Source organism: Octopus sinensis, linkage group LG6 (assembly GCF_006345805.1).
Source record: "Octopus sinensis linkage group LG6, ASM634580v1, whole genome shotgun sequence".
In the NCBI taxonomy this organism is placed as follows: Eukaryota; Metazoa; Mollusca; class Cephalopoda; order Octopoda; family Octopodidae; genus Octopus; species Octopus sinensis.
The window spans coordinates 88,665,616-88,678,115 of NC_043002.1; the positions used below are offsets into that span (position 1 = coordinate 88,665,616).

General features: G+C 37.2%; 1 long non-coding RNA gene across 1 annotated transcript in view; it reads right to left on the minus strand.

Annotated features, from left to right (window-relative positions):
- Positions 1-7,445, minus strand: part of LOC118763990 — a 19,083-nt gene extending 11,638 nt beyond the window's left edge. The window contains exon 1 of the long non-coding RNA XR_004999765.1: positions 7,411-7,445. This is a non-coding gene — a long non-coding RNA (uncharacterized LOC118763990). The remainder of the gene's footprint in view (positions 1-7,410) is intronic.
- Positions 7,446-12,500: the final 5,055 nt, after the last annotated feature.

Consider the following 12,500-nt stretch of genomic DNA (forward strand, 5'->3'; position numbering starts at 1 on the left):
CACAAAGTCAACACTAATTGGTAAAGGAATTTTCCATTTTTTTAATTCAAGACTCCTTGTGCCTATGGAAAAATAAATTCAATATTAAAGCAGTCAAGTCAATTTTATTTAATCTCTTTCTTCCTCTATTTTCCACTCTCTTCTCCCCTCTCTCTCCCCCTCTCTTTCTTCTCTCTTCCTTTCCCTTTCTGCTTCTCTTTCCCACTCTCATTCCCTATTCTCATCTCCTCTTTCTCTTACTCTCTCTTTCTCCTTTACTTTCCTATTTCTAATGACATGTCTATCAACTGATAAGAGAATTATTCAGCATGGATTTCCTTTAATTCATCATCCAATTGACTCTAGTATTGATAACATTAACTTAAATTCCTGACCAAACAGCTTCTTCCATATTAAATAGAATTATTACAAGACAGTGAGAGATTAACCTATATTTTACTATATATATTAATCACTTATGCTCACACACACACACACACATACACATACACACATACATACATGCCTGTGCATATACTTACACACATACCTACATGCGCACATACACACATACACACACATCCACCTACACACACACATATACACACATACATACATGCCTGTGCATACACTTACACACACACCTACATGCGCACACACACACACACATACACACACATACACACACATCCACCTACACGCACACACATATACACACATACATACATGACTGTGCATACACTTACACACACACCTACATGCGCACACACACACACACACACATACACACACATCCACCTACACGCACACACATATACACACATACATACATACATACATGACTGTGCATACACTTACACACACACCTACATGCGCACACACACACACATACACACACACACACATACACACACATCCACCTACACACACATACACATATACACACATACATACATGCCTGTGCATACACTTACACACACACCTACATGCGCACACACGCACACACACATACACACACATCCACCTACACACACATACACATATACACACATACATACATACATGCCTGTGCATACACTTACACACACACCTACATGCGCACATACACACACATTATTTTCTTATGACTAAGTACAAAGAAAAGTTTTGCAGTAAAAGAGGCTTTGCTAAATGGAATCCATTAAATCTGCCCCAGTAAACTACCAGAGTCAAATTAGCCATTTTTTTTTTCTTATCGATGACCAACGAAAGTAGCAGATAAATCCCTTCATATCACAGATTACTGCCTTAAAAATAGAAAAACATATAATCTTAGACATATGAAAAGATGGAACAGTCATAGCTGGAAAGCTTTGTATCATAAGTCTGCTCAATTATGGCTGATCTAGGGATTAAGATCAAACAAGCAAATTGGGGCATCAAAAAAGTTGCTCAGCTTGCTAGAAACAGTAGTTAAATTGCCTGCAAATTACATGATATTACCTTGTAGTTCCAGTCACGCCCATAAAAAACATGATCATTATGGATGGGATGGCTTTGATCATAGGTTTGCTATTGATCTGGGATAATCAATAGTAACAGCTGGGACTAAATCTTAGCAACATTATAAGGGTAAAATGCTAAGCTCAGCTCAGTTGTGTGTGTATGGTGTGGGAGTATGGCTGTTTAAGAAAAAAGTTTTTTTTAAATTTCTTGATCTAGTCATAATATTTGAAACAAAGTTTCTTAAATTGATAATTACATAAAAAAGTCTTTAAAAGAGTGGATAAACACAGATTAACATATGCATTTGAAAATCTGAAAACAGTAGAAAGTACTTACACAGAAACCTTCTTCCACCAGGTGTGTGTTTATCTATTTTAATCAATATCCAGGGACACACTACCCTGGACTGATGACGGGCAATACCCAGAAACATGCATGTTGCTAGTCCTAGCTGGCGGGGGTGCTTGCCTCCCCTTTGCAAATATAAGGACACAGGAAATGTGTCAAAGCCGACAGGAAGCGTCGATGCTTCCTTGGGCTATATAGCGGTGGTGTAATTCCCTCTACGAGACTGTCACGTTATGTTGACTTTATACAACCACTCTATCGCTCCATCACCGCTCATGTCTCGTTGAGACATTTAGAAATTCAATATTTCTAATCAACATCTTATAATTTAACAAAGATATTTTTCATATAATGTAACTTTTATCTTTTATTTGTTTCAGTCATCGGACTGCAACCATTGGACATGTAAACAAATCAACCCCAGTTCTATATTTAAGAATTCTGTGGAGTGGGTGGAATTCTTCACATATGATGTTGACTTTCCTGCTAATGGACTGATTATATACACAAGGAAGCAGCTCAGTGGATGATATGCTGAACCTCTACAGCTCACTATAGGTCTTAATGGAATACCCTCCTTGTGAATCTTAAGAAGACTGTACATGTGTGGTAGTTTATTGTAGTGTTGAGTCAATAGTCTGTACTTCATTGATGTAAAGTGATCCTTGTTCTTGAATAATAATAATAATAATAATAATAATAATAATAATAATAATAATAATAATAATAATGATAAAAAATGCTTTGTAATTGATGTATCAATACCGGCAGATGACAACATGTCTCTAAAAGAAATGGAGAAACTTTCAAAATACAAAGACCTGGAAATAGAGGTAACCAGAATGTGGAATCTAAAAACAGAAACAATTCCTATCATAGTAGGTGCATTAGGCATGATAAAAAAATATTCAGACAAATACATAACAAAAACACCAGGACTTACAAACACATATAACATACAGAAAATTGCACTACTAGGCACTGCACACATCCTATGCAGAACACTTTCCATACAATAACCATCAGAGCATCACAACAAATCACAGCACATACCCAAGGCACACAGAGCTGCGCTCGGTAGTGAAGTGAAAGCATGCTAAAAAAATAAAAAATAATAATAATAATAATAATAATAATAATAATAATAATAATAATAATAATAATAATGATAATAATAATAATAATAACAACAACATTGAAAATACCTTAGGAATGAGAACCCAGGTTCGAAATTTCCCCAAGACACCTGATGAAGGCTGGAGGGTATATCAGCCAAAACGTTGTGTTAACAACAAACAAGATGAGGACAAATATCCGTAAAATGTAAATAATGTAAATAATGTAAATCAACCCCATTACTTATTTTTTTCAAAGCCTGGTACTTATTCTATCGAACTCTTTTGCCAAACTGCTAAGTTATAGAGGATGTAAACAACAAGCACTAGTTGTCAAGCAGTGACAGGGTACAAACACAAACACAGAGACACATACACAGAAAGATGTATACACATATACATACATATATGCACAACAGGCTTCTTTGAGTTTCCATTATCTATGTATGTAAGGTGGCAAGCTAGCAGAATTGTTACACACCAAACAAAATACAACATTTTATCCATCTTTACATTCTGAGTTCAAATTCTGCCAAGGTCAACTTTAACTTTCATTCTTTCAGGGTCAGTGAAATAAATACCAGTTGAGCACTGGAGTTGATGTAATCGACTTGCCCCATCCTGGAAAATTTAAGGCCTTGGATCTATAACAGAAATGTTTATTACATATGTATGTGTGTATATATATATATATATATATATATATATATAATATATATATATAAAGAATATATACAGGGTGTCCCAAAAGTCACTGAGGGGATTCAGTTTTTAATAACTTCCTTAACTTTACAAATAAATGCAGGAAACTTTGATACAATATAAAGGGCATAATTGAAATTGATATGCACAAGTCATGGTTCCAGGTTCAGTCCCACTACGTGGCACCTTGGGCAAGCGTCTTCTACTATAGCCTCAGGCCGACCAAAGCCTTGTGAGTGGATTTGGTAGACGGAAACTGAAAGAAGCCTGTCGTATATATGTATTTATATATGTGTGTGTGTGTATATGTTTGTGTGCCTGTGTTTGTACCCCAACATCACCGATGCTGGTGTGTTTACGTCCCTGTAACTTACCAGCTCGGCAAAAGAGACTGATAGAATAAATACTAGGCTTCCAAAGAATAAGTCCTGGGGTTGATTTGCTCGACTAAAGGCGGTGCTCCAGCATGGCCACAGTCAAATGACTGAAACAAGTAAAAGAGTAAAAGAGTAAAGAGTAAGTCAAATTTTGCAACACCACTACATCACATATGCAAAAAAAACATCACTTAAATGGCAGCCATTTTCAGCTTCGCACACCTGTGCTTTTTCTAAGTTATAGTAATTAGATAAAGATAGTTATGGCCAGTCTATGGGGTTACCCAGGGTTTTGCATCCATAAAATCACTTAGCTTTACATATGTCTTGTCAGACCATAATGGCCGGTGGCCTATAACCTCTCTTTAAAGTGGAGGAAGAAAAGATCTTGTGGCTAGTTTGTCCATGTGTTCAACAACTAATCATGAGGTCTTTTCTTCCTTCACTTTAAAGAGAGGTTACAGGGTGCCAGCCATTAGGGTCTGAAGAGATGATGTAAAGCTAAGAACTTAATGAAACCCATGGCAACCCCATAACCTAGGCATAACTATATTTATCTAATGTGTGTGTGAGAGAGAGAGAGAACTGATACTCATACCTACATATGTATGTATGTACATATATTGTTCTTTAACACTTTAATGCATTACAGAAGACTTTATAGTGATATGTTCAATTACTGAATGGTTTACAATAGCAAGCTCTTGACTTAATGGTTTATGAGATTATATCTCACCACAGCTGCTGCGTAGTCCTGGCGTATATCACTTTAGCCTAATTAACTAAAGTGTCAGATACAAAATGATTGCTTTTGGGTTATAATATTTCTAGAATCATATTATTAGATAAATACTAATAATTTCAACTTGCTAGAGAATGAGGTTTAAGCTCTTCTTAAATACACTTTGGTTCTCTACAGAAAAATTAATGAGGAATTTTAGAATGAAAGTTTTTCTAAAAAAGCTTTAATTTTCCAAAGGTATAAGGTATGTTTTCTACAATAGATTATGAATTCCACCATCCTGGAGGTCAATGAGCCAATATCTTATTCGTTCACTCAATTTTATTGAACTCAATAAAAATCATGCTTTAATGTACCAGATGATATAAGTAGCAGGTATTGAATTTAAGGAGTAGGCATTCAGATAGAGGTCAAATCTTGTCAATGCTTGGATAAGAATAGTCATCATTCATCATCATCATTCTAACCACCACTTTCTCATATTTGCATGGGTTGGGTAGAATTTTGTTGAGGCAAATTTTCTACAGCCAAATGCTCTTCCAATCACCAGCTGTCACCTGATTCCAAGTAATAATGATATTTCCCTATTATCAGACATGTTTACACAGAAGATTTGGAACAAAGGATACTGCTTGCATGATAGTGACATTCATTTTACAATTATCATGTGTGTGAAGGTACGATAGCAATACATAAACACAGACATAGAACACATGTACACACACATATATATACATACATGAACACATGCATATATATGTGTGTATGTGTATATATATACTCTTTTACTCTTTTACTCTTTTACTTGTTTCAGTCATTTGATTGCGGCCATGCTGGAGCACCGCCTTTAGTCGAGCAAATCGACCCCGGAACTTATTCTCTGCAAGCCCAGCACCTACTCTATCGGCTCTTTTGCCGAACCGCTAAGTTACGGGGATGTAAACACACCAGCATTGGCCGTCAAGCAATGCCAGGGGGACAAACACAGACACACAAACACATACACACACATATATATATATACACATACACGACAGGCTTCTTTCAGCTTCTGTCTACCAAATCCACTCACAAGGCATTGGTCGGCCCGGGGCTACAGCAGAAGACACTTGCCCAAGATGCCACGCAGTGGGACTGAACCCGGAACCATGTGGTTGGTTAGCAAGCTACTTACCACACAGCCACTCCTATATACATGATGAACTTCCTTCAGTTTCCACCATAAAGTTTTGCTCAGCCTTGGGTTACAATAGAAGATGTTTGACCAAAGTTTAATGCTGTGGGATTGAACCCAGAACCATTTGGTTGGAAAGAAAACTTCTTATCAGACAGCCACACCTGCTCTTATAGTAATAGAATTAATTATTGGATGATTATTGTGTAGTAGAATTAATTATTGGATTGTAGAGTTAATTGATAAGTTGGGGATTTAATTATTGGGTTATAGATATAATTATTGGACGGTAGACTTAATTAGTGGGTCATAAACTTGATTAGTCAGTAGCAGATTTAATTATTAACTAGTGAGTTTAATTATTAGATGGGAGATATAATCAATTTTTAATGTTATCTCAACAGATTTTCTAGAGAAACCAGGGTCAGTACTGAAAGATCGTCATATGTGACTATATCCATGTAAACAATGTGATTGAAGATAGAAAAATATATAATGGGTGGATATGCATATTTCAGGTCTTGCTCCTTCTTCAACACCATACCCAACCCATCAACCATCCATAAACCAAAGGTATGGCCAGGTTCTAAAGTTAGGGAATGCAAGCACATAAAAAAAGGTTCTGTAACACATGCCAAACAATTTCTAACTCATTTTCCTTTCATTAGTTATAATATATTTTACATTAGAGCAGCTGTATGGTAAGTAGCTTGCTTACCAACCACATGGTTCCGGGTTCAATCCCACTGTGTGGCACCTTGGGCAAGTGTCTTCTACTATAGCCTCGGGCCGACCAAAGCCTTGTGAATGGATTTGGTACACGGAAACTGAAAGAAGCCTGTCGTATATATGTATATGTATATATATATTTATGTATATATATATATGTATGTATGTATGTATGTATGTATGTATGTATGTATGTATGTATGTATGTATGTATGTATGTATGTGTGCATGTGTGTGTATGCATGTTTATGTGTCTGTGTTTGTCCCCCCAACATCACTTGACAACCGATGCTGGTGTGTTTACGTTCCCGTAACTTAGCGGTTCAGCAAAAGAGAACGATAGAATAAGTACTAGGCTTACAAAGAATAAGTCCTGGGGTTGATTTGCTCGACTAAAAGGCGGTGCTCCAGCTTGGCCGCAGTCAAATAAATGACTGAAACAAGTAAAAGAGTAAGAAAGTATTCATTAATTTCATGTTTCAGTAACAATACCATTATGCGTGAAACTGACAACCAGTGATATAGGTGTGACATGATGAAGATGAAACCCCCACGAGATTGTCCAGTGTTGAGAGGTAATGACGTCAGGGTTTGTTTTTGTTCTTCAGATATCTATTTCTTTATTACCCACAAGGGGCTAAACATTGAGGAGAAAAACAAGGACAGACGAAGGTATCAAGTCGATTACATCGACCCTAGTGCATAACTGGTACTTAATTTATCGACCCTGAAAGAATGAAAGGCAAAGTCGACCTCAACGGAATTTGAACTCAGAATGTAACGGCAGACAAAATACCGCTAAGCATTTTTCCCGGCATGCTAACGTTTCTGCCAGCTCGCCGCCTTCAGAGGCAACCAACACATCACAGGAGATTGAGCAGACAGTTCAGAAACACTTATAGGTAGGTCAAATAAAGTAATGACTCCAGAAAGTTCTTCCAAGGCCATGCAATAAACAAAACAAAAGAGGGATTCAACATTTATCACACAAGTGAACCAAAGAGTGAAAATTATTTGTTGAAAAGGCACCAAATTTGAAAATGTGCTCAGCATCAGTCACTTTCCTTGTTCCTCTATTAGCTACACTTCTGCCATGAACATATTGCTTAAATAGCCACCAAATTTAGCAGTGTAACACAAAAAGATATACCAATTATACATTTTAAACACATTACTGGCAACTGGTATGTACTTATTAAATTCTGTATTTCATTATGCAACCATAATATTAGGTAGGGGGTGCTCTGAAAGGGGATTCAGAGAATAGTGTCCCTGTCTTCCTGGGCTAGTTTTCCACCACATTTCTTAAAAATCGTGGTAGAGGCCTTGGTCTTGGGACCACTCATGTCTAGAAACTGAGGTTGGAAGTAAGCAATGGCATGCTCCCCATAGAAAATCCAGCTTGAAAAAAGCCTCATGATTGCAAGGAAGAATGGGCACCAGCTAGTGCAGAGGTTGCGGTGGTCTGCACCTACCTGCCTCAGTTGCTATGGCATTGAGGTAGATCTGGCCACCCCCATTAACGGGGACAAAACCCAGATTTAAAACACTGGATGATGATGATGATGATGAATATTGTTCACTGTATTTCATTATGCAGCCATTATATACTAACAAGTATTTTGGTTTCAAATCTTGGCACAAAGCCAACAAGTTCAGAGGAAGGGGCAAGTCACTCATATCAACCTAGTGCTCAACTGGTACTTATTTTATTGACCCCCCAAAAGGCTAGAAAGGCAAAGTCGACCTCAACAGCATTTGAATCAGAACATAAGGATGGACAAAATGCCACTAAGTATTTGGTCCAGCATGCTAATGATTCTGCCAGTTCGTCAGTTTAACTAAGGAAGTGGTGGTTTTTCATTGTTGCAAACAACCCCAATGCCAAACTGGCATTTGAAACAATTATATTATCCTTGCCATTATGAAGGTGTTCATCGTATGTGCTTAAAGAAATTCAAAATATAGTCAACCAATAAAATGTTTGAAAGCAACAACAGAACCTCAGACATATGTTATTGCAGTCATGTCAGGAACAACGCTGTACTGTCTTGCAAGAATAGAGTTCTGTACTGCAATAGCAATATTGTGCAATTGTTCTGTAGGCAAATTACTAGTTAATTACTTTAACAAACAGAGTTTGGTAAAGTAATTAACATGCATAATGTTTGTTTGGACAGAAGAAGGGAATTATTGATTTTTAGGTATTGATTATGTTGTATCACTCAGCGTTTTTAGCCCCAGGTCAGCATTCATCAAGCAGAACAATGATTAAAATTATTTTAGCCATGATCATCAGATTTTACTGTTATTTCTCAGTTTATTGAAACAAAGGGTTTGGAAATTTAAGATTCTTGTATGTGAAACCAAAAAACAGATTTAACACAAATCTCAAAATATTTCTGACAGTTATTGTAAGAAAAAATTTTATACTGTGACTCATACCAGAATGTTGTCTTTTTCAAGATATATCATATATGACATTAATATTTAATGAGTTTATTTCTATTTTTAAGTGTTGAGCAAGATTTGATTGCAATTTACTGCATTCAAGCTTTGATTGTGTCTCCATGTCTTGGTGTATTATCTTTAAGTCACGGTTGCATTTTTAAGTGATTGTACATGTTGAAAGAGATTAGATTCTTTAAGTAAGCTTCAATTTTAATAATCTCCATGAAGATTATCTGTTAAAGGAGTGCATGTGTAAAGATATTCCATATGGTATATAATAATAGCGTTACCATATGAAAAAGAAAAAGTCCAATGGAGTCATTGTCATTCACTTCAAAATAATAGAAAACGTCATTAGCTCTTTTTTAATTAATTTTATACCCTACCAATATTCCACAAGGAATCACATTGAAAGTATTTTCATTAAAATTCCTGTCAGGAATATTCCTTGAATTGTGCTTTCACTGTTTTCAGTCTTTACAAATATTTTCTAGTCTCACATACAAAAATTCCAGGTTCCCAAACTCCTTGTTTTTTCTTTTCTTTTTTTTTTTGTTGATGGCAGGGGTGGGGTTAATAATTCGAGAATCATTTGAATAGTTTGATAGAGATATAAAATAATAATTATTCTAATTTTAACCATCTTGTAAAAATTATGTCTTATTTGGCAGACTTAGTGCCGCATCAGACAAAATATCTTGTGATATTATTTACCTTCTTTTATGATCTTAGTTCTTATTGCAATCAAGGTGACTTTGATTTTTATTCTTCTGAGATCAATGCAATTAACGCGTGTCAAATGCGGGAGCTGGTATAATTGACTATACTCATAAAGGTGCTACTCCAACATGACCACAATCCAAGGAGAGAAATTAGTGAAAGAATGGTTTGTATTTTTGGTCAACAATTGTAGGGCATGCGATACATCAATTACATTAACCACAGTGTTCAACTGGTATTTATTTTATCGACCCCAAAAGGATGAAAGGCAAGGTTGACCTTGGAACATAATGAGCCAGAAGTTCCACAAAGCATTTTGTCTGACTTACGAATCAGTTTGAAAACAATAAGTGTTTCTCTGTTTCTAGAGAGGAAAATGCAATCAATTACGTGATCATTGTACATCAAAGGTCTTTATCAATGGATGTTCAATGGTCTCCATTAATGAGAGCAAATGATTATCCTTTACAAATCATGGAACCTCCGCCTAACATTCATCTAAACTGGGGCATGTAGAATTAAGTGTCCTACACAGAAATACAACCAATATCAATGACATATAAACTCACAAACTGAGAATTGATTATCCAATACAATGTCTACATGGCTTGTTTGCATCTACTACTTGGTATGTAAGAATTAATTAATTGATAGGTGTCACACAAATAATTAATTAGTTGGTAGTTGTCAGACTAATAGCCAAACAGTTGTACAGTGTAAAACCTGAAATTAGAGTGAACTGTTGATGGTCTCCATTAACAACAATTAATCTATAGTAGAGTTGCATTACCGTGATGAAGTTTAATATTTAGGGTTCTGAGAGAGTGAGAAAAGGTGAGTTAAAGTACTTTCATGATTTTGATTGCTCAAAACTAAAGTATTTGCCCATTGTTCAAGTAACAACACCAGTCGAGGTGCAATAGCCCAGTGGTTAGGGCAGCGGGATCGTGGTCGGAGGATTGCGGTTTTGATTCCCAGACCGGGCATTGTGTGTGTTTATTGAGTGAAAACACCTAAAGCTCCACGAGGCTCCGGCAGGGGGTGGTGGCGACCCCTGTTGTACTCTTTCGCCCCAACTTTCTCTCACTCTTTCTTCCTGTTTCTTGTCCCCAACTTTCTATGCAACCGCTGAGCCTGGATGCGCATTCATCCATCCATCATGCTCTCGGTGTCGGGGGTTGACCTGCTTTCTCTTCTGCGGGTCTTACGAATAGCAAAGGATCACATTTCGGACTTCTCCCGAGGTGCAATCTTGCGAGCTCTGGGATGAAGACCGCTTCGCTCAGCAAACAAACAAACAACCAACAACACCATTTTCTCTCCATCTTCCTTGCTCTAAAACAAATTCTTTTCACCTTTCGGTATTTGAACTTGTCATACTTTTCCACAATTTCTTCACTTGTATGGCATCATGAAATAAGACACTTAAAACTTCCACTGCCCAGATGATTCTTATGTGCACACACATACATACACACATGTACATACACACACATATATGCACCCGTACAGACACACGCACTCACACATACATACCTCCCACATAAACCACATGAACATACATATACCTCCAACACACACACACAACTCACACATACATGAGCACACATACACGCACACACACACACACACACACGTGCTCACACAAGAATGCACATATACCTCCACACACACAACCCTATGCACACACTCACATTCACACATGCACATACACACACACATGCACACACACACATGTGCACACATGTACAGGAACACACATATACCTCAATACAGCCCCACACACACATATACACACACATGCACACACGCACACTCAACCACATGCACATACACACACATACATACACACACACACACAAGAACGCACACATACCTCCACACGCACATCCCCATGCACACACACATATACACACGCACACAGACACACGCATGCACACATGAACGCACATATTCTTCCCACAAAAACCACATATATGCACAACACACAGATACATGCACACACATACATAGATGCACACAATTAGATTCACACGTGCATACACACATGCACATACATGCACACATGCACGCACACACAAAGGAGCACACATATGCCTCCACACACACATGCATGCACACACATACACACACACATGCACACCTATGCACATATGTATGCACATACACACATGCATGCACACATGCCACACACAAAACACACACACACACAATTTACACATACATGCACATACATATATATATATACACACACATACACACCCTTCAGACTGACCATCCCATCCACACACATGTGAAGAAACATACAACTACACAAAAGACCACCACAGCTGCTGAATTCTTCCTATAACATTAACAGACATACACAGATAAACAGTTAATACCACACACACACGCACACACACACACACACACACACACACACACACACACACACACATACACACACTCTTGCACTCCCACACATACACACAATATCTCCACTTACACTCTCCTGTCTTAGAAAAAACTTTTTCTCCATACGTTCCCTTCCTGTCATTTCAAAATGTAACTACCTGTGGATCGTTGATGATTTTTTTCCTCCCTCTTCTTTTTCTCTTGGACTTTCCTCTGTCTCCTGTTTCTGAAAAAGAGCTTTTGCTTAAAACATTAAACAACCTTTCTTTCCTTCCCTGAGC